This window comes from Pipistrellus kuhlii, unplaced genomic scaffold (assembly GCF_014108245.1).
Source record: "Pipistrellus kuhlii isolate mPipKuh1 unplaced genomic scaffold, mPipKuh1.p scaffold_m20_p_1, whole genome shotgun sequence".
NCBI classification, from domain to species: domain Eukaryota; kingdom Metazoa; phylum Chordata; class Mammalia; order Chiroptera; family Vespertilionidae; genus Pipistrellus; species Pipistrellus kuhlii.
The window spans coordinates 97469168-97487861 of NW_023425404.1; the positions used below are offsets into that span (position 1 = coordinate 97469168).

An 18694-nucleotide genomic window follows, 5' to 3' on the forward strand; every position below is an offset into this window, starting at 1 on the left:
TCTCATAATGAAGAAAAATTTACATAACTGCCCATATTCCCATTGTTTATTCACCCCCAAATCCTCAGATGGATTATATTTTACCTGTGGGTTAGGATCACCAGCAATCCCAGGATGCCCTGGACTCTGTGAAACTCCCACATCCTGGGAAATCCTGTAATATGAGGCAAGCCAGTACATTTGGTAATCCAATGATCCAACCCCCATTCGGCATAGCTCCATATAAGGTACTAGTATAAATGTCATTAGCTAATGTTGGCACATATACAGCCTTCAGCAGCTCTGCATAAAAAAGTATCTATGAGAAAGACATGGGTGTGGGTCTTGATTCTTCCCATTGTGCAGTGGTGTGACCAATTCTTTCAACTCTGTGAAATGGCTATTCTGCCAAGTCATGTTGGTAATGTGTTCCAAAGAGTTTTCAGATTGATGGCAAGAGAACACTCTAAGATTCATTTTATTTATCCAGAAAACATCAACAAAACAATTTAACTAAAACTAGATGGCTACCAAGAATAAATGCAGTCTATACCTATATCGCTATTCTTAAACTCCAAGGTCCATGTAAGCAAGGTTTCGGTGTACAGAATTTGAAATTAATACCTTGTGCTTTTGTCCTTTTACACAAGGAACTTAAATTTGTATTAAAAGAAAAAATGGAGCCAAGTACTAGTAACCTCTTGGCCTAATGTGCCTATTTTGGGGAAACTGTAAACATTGTGCTTTCACTATTGGCTATGCACAAAGTCATGGGCAGGGAGACTGTTATCTCACTCAAGAGAAGATGCATATCTGGCCAATGTTCTCTCCCAAGCCCTAAGTCATTAAAAAAATATTAATTTTCCTAAAGAACCTTACCTCATTGTACCTATTGTGAAGATTAAATGAAAGTATATTAAAAGGTCATGGAAAATGGTTGGCTCTTAGTTTATGGTAGCAGTGTTTTTAAGATATAAAAAATTAACCTTTGTGAAGAAAGCAATGAGGATTTCCAAAATCTCATTGAGTCCTTTGATTTTTCATTTTTATTCAGTTGAAAGCATAAATAATAGACTCTGCTGGTCTGAACTTTTGAGCAGGAATATTAAATCACAACTCTATTCCCAAATTTTCAATAGTTGAAGAAATAAGTGAATATCAATATTGAATACTCATTAAGAGCAAATTATCATATGAACTTATCTATCTATCTATATATATAATAGATATGTATATTGATAGTGAGTATGTATATAACACTAATTATGATGTATTTTATAAAGTTATTTTATATTTTGTATTGACTTCCATAATGAAGAAATCTCAACAATTTGTGCCCTTATTTGTTTGTAAAACTGTGCATACTAATCAGTTCCAGGTAAATGTAAATTAAAAAAATATTATTAGGATAATAGAAATGCATTATTAGCTCATCAAATAACATTTGTTCAGTAGATTTTTCAAATTAAAATACAGGCAAAAATGCAAACAGCTTTCTTTTGGGTATGCCATAATGTATGTTTTCCCCTTATATTCTGATATGATAAAATAAACATTGTTAAAACTTTATGATAACATATTACTGTTTTTAAGGCAATCCTCTGGCCTTAGCCACACTACTCATAGGATGTAATACCTTGTAGTGTGGCTAAGATAAGTCTTGTGAGCTACCAGTAGCCTTAATATAAAGAATCTGCGTTAGTTCATGATGGCTTTTAATTAAGGTTGAAGAAAAGAAAGCCCATGTGTGATCTATATATTAGGATTAGGGTATCTAGTGTATTGTTCCAAGGACTGGGAGGAGTGAGGAATTGAGGAATTTGGTAGGCTGTGAAATAATAGACAGACTCAGTAATCAGAAATGCAGCAACCTTCCTAATGTAAATCCAGAAGCAGCGTGTACTTTCAGTTTGCTGTTGTCTTATCTATTTCCAAAGTATCGCAAACATTCCAGTTTCCTCAATTTCCATTTTATGGAAAATCTGTTCTAAGAGCCCCCTTTTATTTTTGATAACAACATACTCTTCTTGATTTACTTGCTACTGTTCTATCACAATAGAAAGTAGGAATATCCAATTGTTTCATAATACTCTTCAGCTTATGTTTTGAACAGCATTTCTTTCTGCCATCTCTTTTCAGTCACTCTGCTACAGCTGTTTATTGTACTACGTAAGCATGTTATTGACTGCATCCTTTAACCACACACTATACAGTAAATGGCCAGTGGTCAGCAGTATCGACTTCGGATAGATGCCCCGTGTATGTTGTCCTTTGTTCTATTAATGGAAACTATTATTCTAATTTGACAAGAAAGGAAATGATCAAGAATCCGGCTATAACATTTTTGACATCAATAGACATGACAGTTGTATAAAGTTCCTCTTTAAGTTTTCACTTTGGACTGGCATTGCAACATTATTCTCAAAACAAACCAGGAGTTTTAGTCAGATTAGCAAAGTACTAGAAGTAGGTAGTATTTTGTCTGTTTTGTTGTTGTTTGGATTTTTTTTTTTTTTTTTTTTTTTTTTTTTTTAGCAAAATCCAGCAACACTAGTTTGCTTTATTTTTTCTGAAAAGAGTTTGTATTTCTAAAATGGTAAATACAGGCAATTTTGTATAGTTTGGCCTATTAACAATAGATAAGAAAAATTTTCAAGATGATTGCCACATATTAAGTATAAATTAAAATATATATTTCCAAAGTGAAGAAAGAAAACTTCATGAAATAACTAGACAACACAGTTGGTAAAATGAACAGCATAATATAGGTTCTTGTTGAATTTCTCTGGGATTGAATCCACTAAGACAATATCATTGATGGCTATAGTCTTTCTATTCTTAAACTTTTCTTTTTTTTTAAATGTATTGTTGAAAGCATTAAAGGTGCCTCCTTTTTCTCCATTGATCCCTTCCACCAACACCTATCCCCACCTAGGCCTTCACCACACTAATGTCTGTGTCCATGGGTTACATAATTATTTTGATCTTAATCAGTAATATTTAATAACTAAGGACATGCCTCTTTGCATATTGTCATTTATTTTTTCCCTTTTATTGAATTTATTGGGTTATACTGGATAACAAAAGGTTTCAGATACACAATTCCACTACATATCATCCGTATATTTTATTGTGTGTTTACTACCACAAGTCAAGTCTCCTTGCATCACTATTTAATCCCACCTTACCATCTTACACCTCTCTGATTCCCCTTCCCCCTGGCAATCACCCCACTGTTGTTTCTTTTTTTTATCCTTTTCTGCTCAATCACTTCATACCTCCTATCCAGCCACCCAACACATCCCTGGCAGCTGTTAGTCTGTTCTATCTATGAATCTGCCTCTATTTTGCTTGCTAGTTTTGTTCATTAGATTTCACATAAGAGTGAAACCATATGGTACTTGTCTTTCTCTGACTGGCTTATTTTACTCATCATAATGCTCCCCAGGATCATCCATCCTGTCTCAAAGGGTAAGAGTTCCTTATTTTTTATGGCCAAGTAGTATTCCAATCTGTAAATGTATCACAGCTTTTTTTTTTTTTTTTTTTTTTTTTCCTACTCACCAACTAATGTACATTTTTGGATTTTTGGGCTACTTCCATTTACATTTGCAACAGCATAGATGGACCTGGAGAGTATTATGCTAACCAAAATAAACCAGTCAGAGAAAAATAAATATCACATGACCTCACTCATATGGGGAATCAAATGAACAAAATAAACTGGTGAGCAACATAGATCCAGAGACATAGAACCATGAGCAGACATATGAATTACAGAGGGAAGGTGAGGAGGTAGGAGGGAGAGATTAATTGGGAAACTTATATGCATACTAGAGGCCTGGCCTGTATGGATCAGGCCAAAAATCCTACTCTCTGACTTTCCCCAAGGGTTCCCGGATTGAGAGAGGGTGGGTATTGGGTGATGCATCCCAGAATTAGGCTCCCTCCTCTCTGGTTCCAGTTGTGTCACTTGAGAACTGCCCCTGCCAAGTCACTGCAGCTCAGCAGCTTCTACACTGAGTGTCTGCCTCCTGGTGGTCAGTGTGCATCATAGCTACCGGCCAGGTGGCCAGTCAACCAATCATCTATAATATGCTAAGTGTCCAATCTTTCAACCTGTTGCTATGATACACACATGCTCAATGTAGGAGCTGCCGTGATGCACACTGGCAATTTACAAAGAAATGGCATCATAGACCTAGCACCAACAAAGCAGGCCCCACCACCACCCCAGAGCAACAGCCCATCAAATTGCAGCCAACACTGTGCAAAATGTGGCCCACAGCCCAGCCCAGAAACAGTGGCAGTGGTTGCTGGGAAATGAAATCATGTAGCAACACCTGGCTTCTTCTCCCTAATGACTAGCCTCTTTGGAGTTCTTCAGCCCAGGAACATGATTTGCTTTAAAGCCAGGTGCAAACATTTTACACTTTAAATGTCTGTGAAGCATTTTCCCATGCCTCATCTCATTTGATCCTCCCAAAAGTCCTGGAGTAGGTAGATAGGAGACTTGGTGGAATCCTTGTAGCCAGAAAACAGAGATTTAGAAACTTGACCCAACTGAAAAGAAGAAATGGTGGATCTTGAAAATGACTTCAGGTTTTCTCACTGCGCATAATATTGTCAAATACTGATGCAGTTAAATATTTTACCCTGTGTGATCTATAATAATAATCTGTTTCGTGTTGATATTTACTGCTGTGTTTCTGACAATTACCTGAAAGAGAAGGTGGAGTGCTTTTTTATTTAAATCAGAAAGCAGGTCTAATTAAACAAATTTATTGTGTAGATGTACCACAGTTTTCTAATCTACTTATCTGCTGATGGGCACCTGGCCTGTTTCCAAAATTTAGCTATTATAAATTGTGATGCTATGAACACAAGGGTGGATATATTGTTTCTGACTGGTGTTTCTGTTTTCTTGGGATATATTCCTAGAAGTGGAATTACGTGGTCAAATAGAAGTTCCATTTTTAACTTTCTGAGGAAACTCCATACTATTCTTCACAGTGGCTGTACCAGAGTGCATTATCACTAGCAGTGAACGAGGGTTCCTTTTTTTCTGCATCCTTGCAAGCACTTGTCATTTGTTAATGATAGCCATTCAGACAGGTGTGAGATGGTACCCATTGTTGTTTTGCTTTGCATCTCTCAGATGATTAGTAACTTTGAGCATGTTTTCATGTCTTATGGCCTTTTGTATGTCCTCTTTTGAAAGTGTATGTTTAGGTCTTTTGCCCATTTTTTGATTTGGTTGTTTATCTTCCTTTTGTTAAGTTGTATGAGTTCCCTATAAATGTTGAAGATTAAACCCTTATTGGTGATAACATTGGCAAATATGTTTTCCCATGCAGCTTAATTGTTTTGTTGATGATTTCTTCCAGGCTTTCTTGTTGTTTTGTTGATGGTTTCTTTTGCTGTGCAGAAGCTTTTTATTTGGAAGTAGTCCCGTTTGTTTATTTTTTCTTTAATTTTCATTGCCCTAGGAACTGTATTGATAAAGATATTGCTATAACAAATATCTGCTATTTTGCTGCCTATGGATTCTTCTAAGATTTTTATGATTTCCTATCTTACTTTTAAGGCCTTTATCCATTTTAAGTTTATTTTTATGTATGGTGTGAGTTGTTGATCTAGTCTCTCTCTCTCTCTCTCTCTCTCTCTCTCTCTCTCTCTCTCTCTCTCTCTCTCTCTTTCGCATGTATACATCCAATTTCCCCAACACCATTTATTGATGTCTTAACTCCATCACATACTCTTGCCTCTTTGTCATATATTTATTGAGCATAATGGCTTGGTTCTATTTCTGGGTTCTCTGTTCTGTTATATTGGTCTGTATGTCTGTTCTTGTGCCAATAACAGACAATTTTGAGAACAGTGGCTTTGTATTATAGCTTGATATATGGTATTGAGATCTCTCCTACTTTGTTCTTCTTACTCAACATTGCTGCAGCTATTTGGAGTCTTTTTTTTTTAATTATTATTCCAGATGAATTTTTGGAGAGTTTGTTCTAGTTCTTTGAAGTATGCCATTGGTATTTTAACAGGGATTGCATTGAATTTGTAGATTGCTTGGGTAGTATGGGCATTTTAATTTTCTTGATTCTACCAATCCATGAACATGGATATTCTTCCAATGGATTCTACCAATCCACGAACATGGATATTCTTATTTCTTCCTCTATACTTTTTAAAGGATTATCTGCGCCAAATTTATACTTAGGTGGGAAAACACCTGGACATATAGTTTCCTAACTTAATTACACACTTTATTCAGGTTATTCCAGTGTCTAAATCAATTCCAAAATACAGCAAAGATTAGAAATCCCATCAGATTAATTAGCCAGGTCATTGAAATCAACAAAATAGACTGAGTTCAAACAGAAGAATATACCTAGGTCTTATTATAAGAATCAAATTATTAATTCAAAGTGTATTTATTATAACTGTGCATCAGGCTATGTTCTAGGCATTTGAGATAATAGAAAAGCTGTACCCTGGTGTTATTTGCAATTATAGCCCTTAATATGTGCCAAATACTCTTCAAACAGCTTCACATCTATTGACTTATTTAATTGTATGAGATAGGTACTATTATTACCTATTTTCCTATTACCAATCTGAAAAATTATATATATATATATATATATATATATATATATATATATATATATATATATATATAAAACTTGTCAAAGATCACATTATTCATGAATCATAAAGCTGGGTTTCTAATTTAAGCAACCTGTGTTGAGATAAAACATTGGCAATACAGTCCAAAGTCAAAATTAATAAAGTAGATCATTCCAAGTCCCAATGGAATTCCTGATGATCTTTATGCTAGAGGAAGAATTAGTGTTTCTCTCTAAAAGAAGGAGGGGAAGGACAACATTAGCTTCTCTTACTATATTATAAAAATCTGGCCAGGGCAAAACATTATTGGATAGTCAGACATTCGGAAGTCTCTACCTTTCAGAATGAAATATGAAATACATAAGTCATAATTTTAAAACCTGTGTTCTAAGTGCCTTTGTAAGAGGTTTTAGGCCATTGATCAGGGTATGTTTACTCCTGACTGTACCTTGGTATTTGCAGGGGATTGGTCCCAGGAACCCAACAGAGACCAAAGTCCTTCATACAGTGTCATAGTATAATCCAGATATATCCTCCAAATACCTTGTCATCTCTAGATTACTTAATACAGTGTAAGTGCTACATACACAATTATTTTACTGTATTGTATAAGGAATAATGACAAGGAAAAAAATGTCCATACATGTTCAGTGCAGGCATAGCCATCATAGGCCTAGCTCCAAAATACATTGTCAACAACAATGTAACACTTAACAATATTTTTAATCTCTGGTTGATTAAGTCTGTGGATTCAGAACTTATGGGTATGGAGGGCCAATAGTACATAACAATAACAGGCTTAATTATTTAAATTCTCAGGTTTTAGGAGTTAAGGAGTTGGGATTTAAACATGGAAATGCCTCTTGAGACAGTGGCAGTTAGTCTACCAGGAAGGAAAGTGTAAGAGAAACTAATGTGTCATGGACTAGTGTCATTTCAAAGAAAATCTATTAAGAAAGCCTCCATCTATTTCAACTATTCCAAAAATGTCATATTTGGTAGGTACAATTTTTAAAAGCAAGAAAAGAAGTAATGTATTCATACATTTTACTTTAGGCATTAGCAATGAGGAGAGAGAGAGAGAGAGAGAGAGAGAGAGAGAGAGAGAGAGAGAGAGAGAGAGAGAGAGAGAGAGATTGCTGATAGTTTTAAAGTATGCTATAAAATACTACTAGTACTATAATGTGAAAGACAAAAGTGGTTATATTTTTCTGAATACAGACAGTCCTGGACCAAAGGTCAGATGAAAGAAATAAAAGCACTCAAGCATTCAAATTATACATAACTAGAGGCCTAGTGCATGAAATTCCTGCATGGGAGGTGGGGAAGGAGGGCAGGAAGAGGTCCCTCAGCGGGGCCTACACCCTCTCATAATCTGGGACCCCTCAGGGATCTCTAACGTGCTTGGGCCTAAACTGGCAATCTGACATCTCTCTCACACCCCTCACCTGCCTGTCTGCCTGATTGCCCCTTACCACTCTCCCTGCCTGCCTCATCACCCCTAACCACTCGCCACTTGTCTGCCTGATCCTCGCTAACCACTCTGTTCCCTGCCTCATAGTTCCTAACTACTCATCTGCCTTCTTGATTGCCCTAACCACCTCTGCCTGACTGCCTGATTGCTCCTAACCATCTGCCTGCCTGCCTCATCACTTTTAACTGCTTTCCTGCCTGCCTGATCACCCCTAAACCCTCTGTCTGCCTGCCTGATTGCCCCTAACTGCTCCTCTACCTGCCTGATTGCCCCTAACTGCTCACTTGCCTGCTTCATCACCCATAACCACCTCTGCCTGCTTGCCTCATCACCCCTAACTGCTTGCCTGCCTGCCTGCCTGATTGCCCCTAATCACCTCTGCCTCAGCCCCACCACCATGGCTTCATTCAGAAAATCGTCCAGAAGAACATCCAGAATGGCATCTGAAAGGTCATTCAGCTGTCCAGTCTAATTAACATATTATGCTTTTTTTATTATAGATTAATTCTTAACACAATTTAACATTATGGTGGTTATTTACTTTGAGTTCTAGAAGTAGTTTTACAAAACAGAATATAAATATCATATCCTGATTGCCTGAATTGTGTTACAACCCAGATAGGTGCAGTGTCATGAGTATTTCAAGCCTTACCAAGTATCTGTTTTCAATCTCAGAGGTGGGATTACTGTTCTCACCTCCAGTGGACAAATGTGGATTTGAAGATGTTAGAATGAGGAGTCTAATTCCAGAATAAATTAAACCCTGCCTTATGTAATCTCGAGAAATGTATAAATTTTGTTCTTTAAAGGGCTAAGTGTCTTTTTGGGAGATGTTTTCCTTCTAAATACAGATACATTAAGTACTTTTAACCATTATATTTATATATATTCCTTTCCTATGGTTAATTAAATTAAAAAGAGGAGAGGCAGAAAAGGAGTTAGTTAGAACATAATATGTTAAAAATAAATGTGCTACAGCACAGGAATTTTTAAAAAATATATTTTATTGATTTTTTACAGAGAGGAAGGGAGAGAGATAGAGAGCCAGAAACGTCGATGAGAAAGAAACATCGACCAACCGCCTCCTGCACACCCTGCACCGGGGATGTGCCCGCAATCGAACCCGGGACCTTTCAGTCCGCAGACTGACACTCTACCACTGAGCCAAACCGGTTTCGGTGGCACAGGGATTTGATTCCAAGCATTGTGTGTAGTTAAGCATTGTGGGTTGGATTAAATTATAAAGTCATAAAACGTTGGTTTACCCTGGAAAAATTACAATGTAGTGTCATTTGTAGTAGGTAAATCTACAGTACCATGTTGACATACTGTGAATATCAACATTACTTAACATTACTATTACATATCTAATTCAAAAAAAAAAGTCAATTCAAGTGTATCTTCTAAACTAGTTATATTCAATATTTCTTATTTTGGGATTTCAGACATTCAGAGAACACTTAAGTATATTGTTGCCACCTTCTAGAACAATGTTTCTACATGATAAGTAAGCTTTTTTTTTTAGTAAGATAATACTATAATATAACATATGTAGAGAAACTAAATAAGTTGCACAAAATGAGATGTTTAAGGAAAGATTAAAAGCCAATAAAACATTTTAAATATGATTTTAATATGAAAGATAAAACACTGTATCACTTCCTCTATCTCTTCTTTCAATGACCTGAAATTTTCTGAGTACAGGTCTTTTAACCTCCTAGGTTAAGTTTATTCCTGGGAGAACATATTTTCCAATATTATATCCAAAAACAGCCTAGTCTCCAAAATTTCTAAGGAACTTATACTTCTTTACAAAAAAATAAAAACAATCCAGTCAAAAAATGGGCTAAGGATCTAAATAGACACTTTAAAATGTGGACATACAGAAGGCCAAGAGACATATGAAAACATGCTCAAACTCATTAATTACCTGAGAGATGCAAATCAGAATGACAACGGGATACTATCTCACACCTGTCAGAATGGCTATCATCAATAAATCAATGAACGAGTATGCAGAGAAAAAGGAATCCCTGTGCACTACTGGTGGGAATGAAGACTGGTGCAGCCACTGTGGAAAATAGTATCGAGTTTCCTCAACAAATTAAAAATGGAACTCTCATTTGACCCAGTAACCCCATTTGTAGGAATCCATCCCAAGAAATCAAAAACACCAATAAAAAAGGAAATATGCACCTCTATGTTAATAGCAGCACAATTTACAATAGCTAAGATTTGGAAATAGCCTAAGTGCCCATCAGCAAATGAGTGGATTAAAAAACAGTGCTATATCTACCCAATGGAATACTACAATGCTGTAAAAAAAATAAGTAAATAAAGAGTTCTTACCATTGACAACAGCATGGATGGACATGGAAAGCATTATGCTAAGTGAATAAGCCAGTTGGAGAAAGATAAATATCACATTATCTCACTCACTTTGGAATATAATGAACAAAATAAACTGATAAACAAAAATAGATCCAGGGACAGAGAAGCATCCAGCAGACCATCAAACTTCAGAGGGAAGGCAGAGGAAGGAGTGTGGGTAAGAGATCAACCAAAGGACTGGTATACATGCATATAAACATGATCGATGGACACAGACACTAGGGGGAGGCTGGGGAGTGGCTGGGGAAAAGTCAATGGGTAAAAAAGGAGACATATGTAATACTTTAAACAATAAAGACTTAAAAAAATATGGATGATTGGTCAATAAATATATGAAAACATGTTCAGTTTCACTAATTATCAGAGAGATGCAAATTAAAACCACAATAAGATATCACCTCATGTCTGTCAGAATGGCTATCCTCAATAAATCAGCAAACAACAAGTGTTAGCTAGTATGTAAAGAAAAGGGAACCATTCTGTACAGTTGATAGGAATGCAGATTGGTGCAGTCCCTGTGGAAAGTGGTATGGAGCTACCTCAAAAAGTTAAAAACAGAACTGCCTTATGACCCAGCCATTCAACTTCTGGAATTGCAAGAGACTCGAAACACTAATTCAAAAGACTACATGCAGCCACATATTCATTGCAGTGTTTTTTAAATGTAAAGAAAAATATTTGCTTACAATTTTTTTTATTAATAGAAGACCAGTAATCTTTAAAAAAAACAAACAAAAAACTGTTCTATTTAAAAGTGAAAAGTAAATTCTACAATATTTTTCTTATATTTTTTATTTACCAATTTGCATGGTCTCTAACATTACAATTTTGTTTAATTTTTTGAAAATTTATCGTCATTGTTGAAAGTATTACATGTGTAACATTTGTTTTATTTTTTGCCTTTTTTTTTTTTTTTTTACCATTGATCCCCTCCTCCCTTCATCTGTCCCTCCAAAGCCTTTGCCACACTGTTGTCTATATTCATGGGTTATGAATATCTATATATCTAAATATCTATACATCTATACTAGAGGCCTGGTGCACAAATTTCTCATGTTGAAAGTAAATTAATTAGAGGAAATATTTTAATATTGCTATTTACCCTGTCTATATAAGTGTCAACCAACTCCACGGTTGACAATGGCAAATCAAAACACATGCCTGCAATTGGCACCAGCAAGTTCTATACATATCATGCATAAGACAACTTAAGACATAGATATGCTGCACTAAAAAGAAGAAATTCTTACCATATGCAACAGCATGGATTGACCTGGAGAGCATTATGGTAAGCCAGTCAGAGAAAGATAAATATTACCTGACCTCATTCATTTGTGGAATATAATGAACAGCATAAACTGATGAACAAAAATAGAAACAGAATCATAGAAACATAAAATAGACTGTCAAACCTATGAGGGAAGGCAGAGGGTAAAGAAGTAAGAGATCAGCCAAAGGACTTGTACGTATGCAGATGAGCATACCCAATGAATGCAGACAGGTGAGGAGGATCATGGCAATGGGGGAAAAAGGAGAGTTATGTAATACATTAAGCAATAAAAAAATTAAAGTATTTAATGTAATTCCCTTGATGTTTAGAGGAGCAAAGAGAGGTTCTCTGAGTTAAATCTATTCAACATTAGTTTTTAAGATTAGCTATGAGTCAAGTTTAATCAAAATTACTATAAAATGAAATTATTGAATCATAAAAGGAGTCAAAATGCAACACTATAATACCGTGTCCTCAGAATGTATAATATAAAAATAATAATCTTTATCAGACCAGTAAGAGAGTAGTTGATAAGAGTACTGTTTTACATGAATCCCTCTGTTATAATTGTGGTGATAAAATTACCAGCTGCTTCAACTCATGTCAGCAGCTGTGGTGGCCAGATCAGAATTATTGCTCTATTTGCTTGGTTGCTCTGGTGAAGCTTTAAGGGGCATAGCTGCAAGATCAACAGCAGATGGTCTTAGAACTGATGTCTTTATCTGTTCTGCTGCTGCACAATATCACACTTACAGAAAAGCCTTAGATATTGACTGTTTTTTTAAGTCCATACTGAATTATATGCATACTAGTTCTCTTATAACAAAAGCCATGCATTATTTATTTTGGTTTCAGGATCCTAATCTGGCTTAATTGCATGGTTTATTAATAGTAATTTATGTGTTATACCTGAGCAAATAATTAAGTATAAAGATGGACAAATGATATGCTACATTTAGTGGTGTAATAAATGCCAACAGATAATTTTTTTTTGTCATCATCTTGATAGTAACATAAAGCATGGTTAAGTTTAGATGGATTGAACATTGAGAGAACTGTCAAATTGTCAAATTTTTTTATGAATGGCTCATGAAATCCTGAGGCATGTGTCACATTATTTCATGTTGGTTTTTCTTTGTTTATTTGTTTTTTTTATTTGTTTATTAAATTTGTGATGAATTGTTAAGGTTTAGGTGGAGTTTCTGTTCTGTAATCTTTAAATTCAACATTCTTATATTCAATAAGATATACTGAACTCCTAATTCTTTGACAAATTCTTTTCTGTGTCTTGTTGGTACAAATATATATTAAAAAAAATATCCTTTTCATCCTGATGTTCTAGTCCTAAATAGTTCACATTGAAAGGGTAAATGTTCTAATGTAGGAGTTGGGTATTATAAGTAGCTATGCTTATAAAAAGGAGGAAGCAACTCATTTTGCTTGACAAAAAATCTAAGAATTTGGTGAATAATTAATATTGACATTTGAGCATGGTAAAGCACTGGACTACTAGTTTACCAGTGGGTGAGCACTGGAAGAGAACTCCAGGCAGCAGGGCTAGGAAACTCATGCTCTACTGATCTTATGAAGAGGACATTTTTGCATGCTGACAGTATTTCTAAAATTCTAGTATCATCTAAAATCTAAAAAGAACAGGAAAATTTCATGGCCAGCCAACTCCTTAGTTGGAAGTACTTAGCTTGGATATTTTTTTTCTTCATGAGTAAAAATGGGATTCTGCAGCAATAGCACATTGATGCTTAATTTCTTGTAAACTTGAATTAGACCACATTTTTCTAAGATTTCATCCGTTGGAAAACATTAAGGGACTGTTTATCAAGGAAGAGGGATATATGTGGTATGTGTTGAATGGAGAAGAGACCACCCAAGAGGCAGAGACCCCTACCCGGGAAACAACTCCAACTAGCCAATTGCGGAGTCAAATAACAAATTTTATTACAGATTCGAATCTGGGCTGCTGCCGCCGCCAGGATGGAGCAGGCAACAAACAGCAGCAAGCAGTTACAAATCCAGCTTTTTATGCACATTTCAAATAAGGGGGTGGAGGTCGTTTCTATATCGCTTAACCTTGTGGTTGCATGCATCGGCCAGATGGCCTAATCTTCCTTCTTGGTTCGTTCTGTTCTTTTAGCCTTGACTAACCCAGACTGTTGACTTGGCCTTCAGGTCCAGGAGGGGGAGGGAGTAGTAACTTTCTACCCTCCAGGCAAGGTCAGTAATTTTCCACTCCTCATTATGAATGTTCTTCATCATGTTTTCCCAGTGTTTAAGACAATTTTTCAGGCTGTTAAGTATTAATAAGTCATCTACTAGCATAGTTTATTAACTGAAATACATTTTTGAATTTATTATCTTTTGTTCAACTTGGAACTTAAGTTCCATTTCTAGTTTGACCAATGACTATTTTATTTTTAAAAAAATACATTTTATTGATTTTTTTTTTACAGAGAGGAAGGGAGAGAAATAGAAACATTGATGAAAGAGGAACATCAATCAGCTGCCTCCTGCACACTCCCTACTGGATGTGTGCCCACAACCAAGGTACATGCCCTTGTCCGGAATCGAACCCAGGACCCTTGAGTCTGCAGGCCCATGCTCTGTCCATTGAGCCAAACTGGTTTCGGCCAATGACTATTTCAAAATATAAATGACAATTGTTCTATTTTGTAAAGTCTTATTTCATTGAAGTATATTTTGGCAAACTTTTTGACTCACTGTGATCTAATGGCACAAATATACTGGTCAGAGATCATACTTGCACATGACTTCAGAGAGCAGGCAGATGATGGAAGTATGTTAAGTTACCTAACACAATGGGAGTTATGGGGAGAATGCTGGTTCTCTTCCTACTAGTATGTAAGCTTGAGTGAAAGGATTCTTAGGCTCTTTGTTTACTGATATATCCCACGTGCCTATCAGAGATCCTAGTAATACAGGGTATGTGTTCAATAAATATTAAATGAATGAATACTAGAAAATGAAGGTGTTGAAATGTGTTGTACTAAGGAGAATAAGCAATACTTAATGACATTCACTCCTAACAAAAGATGCTTTGCCAACCAAACACAACCCATTTAGAGAACTCCTTGTTTGGAACCCATGGTGTTGTAAACAAGGTCACTTTCAGTAGACTTTTATGTATTTTTAAGAAACACCTTTACTCGGCTTTCAAATTTTCAAGTTCAAACTTTCAAGTTTTAAAAATGTAGGGCCATGAAATAGAAGCAAAAGTTTATTCATAGTATTTTTCTCCTGTCTTCCTTTAACTCATGATGTACTCATATTAATTTCATTTTGTGCCACTCTCCTGATGAATAAAAGTGCCCCTAATCACCACTAAATTGTTCCTTGTTCTTCTTTCTTAATCTTTTTCACATTATGTCCAAGTCACAACAACTCCACACGGGGAGGATGGGCTGCATTTCCAGGTGAGCCCCAGGTCCTAAGGGAGGAACTGTCAGCCAGGTCATTGAATTTACATGAAAAGGATGTCCTGGCAGACACTATAGGATCCTGCCTTCTTATAGAATGTTCTGGAGGTTACTGTGGTTTCTTTTCACAGATTCCACATTCAATGTCCTCTGTCTGAAGAATTTCTCTGGACCCTGAAATGTGTTCAGCCAAAGCACAAGGCTGGGATGTTAAAAACCATAAAATATTCCTCAACTAATTAGAGACAAGAGTTGGTAGATAAACACCCTGCTCAGCCTCTTTGCTCTTCAGAAGGAGAGTTCTGAGTATGTTTCATGTAACTGTCTCTTAAAGATTTTCCAATAGCAGGGAGCCAAGTTTCCTACAGTGACAACACATTCATAAGTGCTTTTTTACTCTTCTTCTATTCCTCTCTCCCTTCTCTGATCTATTAATATGCATCTTGGAATCTCCACTCAAACACTACTTGTATCAGGACATGCTTTGGGGGGAATTCAAAACAAGAAAAATTCTATTTTAGCTGAGGATTTTTTCAATTGGAGCATATTCTGTTTTGTTTTGTTTTTTATGTTTCCCAATACTCTTGATTTTCTCTATGACTCACTTTCTAATTACGTATAGTCAAAGAAATACATATTAAAATATTTCTAACTCAAGGCAACTAACAGCTTTATATCTAATCGAAAAGTCTGGAGTGGAAAACTACACTCCTATTTAAAAATTAGAAGTCCTAATCCATGGATGGCCAAAGTGTCTAAGATGATTAGCAATGCATTGTTTTCAATTTTTAAAAGCATCTTTATCTTAAATAATCAATTATGTCAGGTAGCAGTAAATATAAAATACCCGAAAAGTCATTGATCTCAGCTAAAATTGTATTTTCTTCCTACAGAATATATTCATAATTAACCCCAAACTAAATATCTCCATCACACATCCAGAGGACCTTATGAGGAACTGACTCACTAAAATTGTAGTGGGCATGAATCTCAGTTTACAAACTCAGGTTTGAATGTATATGTTCATAGTCGTCTAAACTTTAATTATATTTTTATCACAACCACCTATTCTGCAATAATTGTAGAAATCAATGTGGGTTTGCCATTTCTGCCAGATTTTTTAAATTAAAAATCAGAGGCCTGATGTACAAAGTTCATGCAAGGGTAGGCCTTCACAGCCCCAGCTGCCTCATGGCCCCACTCCCTACCTATACCTCCCTTGGCCTGGTGCTGGCTGTATCCACTACTACACACCCAGGGTTCTCCGGTTCAGTGGAGCCCCTTGATCAGTCGCCCTCAGAGGGTGGCCTGGCCTCTCTCTTTGGGGTGATAGCAGAGCCCACCAATAGGGCCCACTGGCTGATGGCCTGGGCCTCCCTCTGCAGGGTGATTGTGGGGTGATGGCGCCCCCACCCTGACCAATCACATTGCCTCTGCCTTGGCGGGTCTGGAGCCAGAACATGTGATAACATAGTCATCCAGAAGGTTGTCTAAATGGTTGTTCTGCTGTTCAGTCATTTGGTCAATTTGCATATTGTGCTTTTATTATTATAGATTTTTAATGTTGACATTACTGCAGATATACCTTTCCCTTATTAGTTCCCCCCACCTTGCCCAGCTTACTCCTCTCTTGGCTTTCACCAAATTATTGTCCATGGGGTATGCATATATGTTCTTTAACTAATCCCTTCACCCCCACCTCCCTTCTCAGGGGCAATGGCCAGCTTGTTCCATGTATCTATGCTTCTGGTTCCAACTTGTTCATCAGTTTATTTTGTTCATTAGATTCCACATATTAGTGAGACCATGTGACATTTGTCTTTTTCTGACTGGCTTATTTCACTTAGCATAATATTCTCTAGGGCATCCATCTTGTCTCATTTGGTAAGAGAGTTCCTTATTTTTTACAGCTTTGTAGCATTCCATTGTGAAAATGTACCATTTAAGCACCTCAAGACCAGAAAGATGAACTATCTGGTTAAAAAATGGGCAAAGGACTTTAATAGACACTTCTTCAAAGAGGACATATAGATGGTCATTAGACATATGAAAAGATGCTCAAGGTCACTAATCATTAGAGATATACAAATAAAAATTATCATGAGGTATCACCTCACACTTGTCAGAATGGCTAATATTAATAAGTCAACAAATAACAAGTGCTGGAGAGAATGTGGTGAAAAGGGAATTATTGTGCACTGTTGGTGAAAATGTAGAATAGTGTAGCCACTATGGAAAGCTTTATGGAGTTTCCTCAAAAAATTAAAAATTGTGCTATCTTTTGATTTTCACTTCTGGGGATATATCCTAAGAATACTGAAACACCAACCAGAAACAATATATGCATCCCTATATTAATAGCAAAATTATTTACAATAGCCAAGATCTGGAAACAAGCCACCAGATTTTTTAAAAAATGGATACAAGGAACAGACTGATAGCTGCCAGAGGAGAGAGAGTGGATTGGATGAAAGAATGTGAAGAATTATTCCAAAAAACATATATACATAAAATATAAGCACAGAGGAAAGTGTGGTGATAGATAGAGGGAAAGGAGGTGGAGCTAGGTGGAGGTGGGCAAAGGTGGGGAGGATGGGACAGAAAGAGACTTTGGAGCAATAGTCACCAAATGTAGTGTGTAGATGATGTTTTATTGAGTTGTATATTTGAAACGTATGGTGTAAAGAACAGATGTCATCCCAATAAATTTAATTAAAAATAATAATTTCAAAGGGGTGCTATGCTTACCAAAGTGAGGGACATGAGGGCTGAATTTTTTGATAGGCCTGAGACCTCCCTCATTCCTATTGTGTGAGGTCAATTAGCTTGGCCTGTCTCTCTTCTCCTTCCATTCCACTTTTGTAGGGTTGTTCCTATCAAGTATGGAGCTTTTTCTGTGAGACTCACAGTATGTCTAGCCAATCACACTCAGTGATCTCAATCCCGAAGGGGCACATAGGTCCTCTCTGCTCTTAAACATCCAAATGTTTGGGATTTGGATATGGGAATCAAGAGGCTAATTCTATCGCTTTTTTGTTTGCACTGAAGTGTCTGTGGCTTAGGCCACGCCCCACCCCAATTTTTTCCCCCCTAAGAGTGGAGGGAAGAATTCCCTTTTCAGAGATATTTCCTAAAATATATTGTTCAGATTGTAGTTACTGGGTTTAGGATTTTGGAAAATATTATAGAAACAGTAGACTGGCATTTCTTCTTTCTTTTCTCTTCCCTTCTTTTTCTTCCTCTTCTCCTCCTTTTAATCTTCCCAACCCTTCATTCTCCTTCTCATCATCAGCCTTATACTTATTTTTTATTATATTTTTATTTATTTTAGAGAGGAAGGGGGAGATAGAAATAATTGTCTGCTTCTTGCATGCTCCCTACTGGGGATAGAACAGGGACATGTGCCCTTGACCAGAATCCAATCCAGGACCCTCTGCTGGCCAACGCTCCATCTACTGGGTAGTGATCTTTAACATTAGAGAAACTGCTATG

At 36.4% G+C, this 18694-nt stretch overlaps 1 protein-coding gene across 1 annotated transcript in view; it reads left to right on the top strand.

The window, feature by feature from the left end:
- MDGA2 (MAM domain containing glycosylphosphatidylinositol anchor 2) overlaps window positions 1-18694 on the top strand; it is an 865861-nt gene that overhangs the window by 561748 nt on the left and 285419 nt on the right. The gene's annotated exons all lie outside the window — the stretch shown is intronic.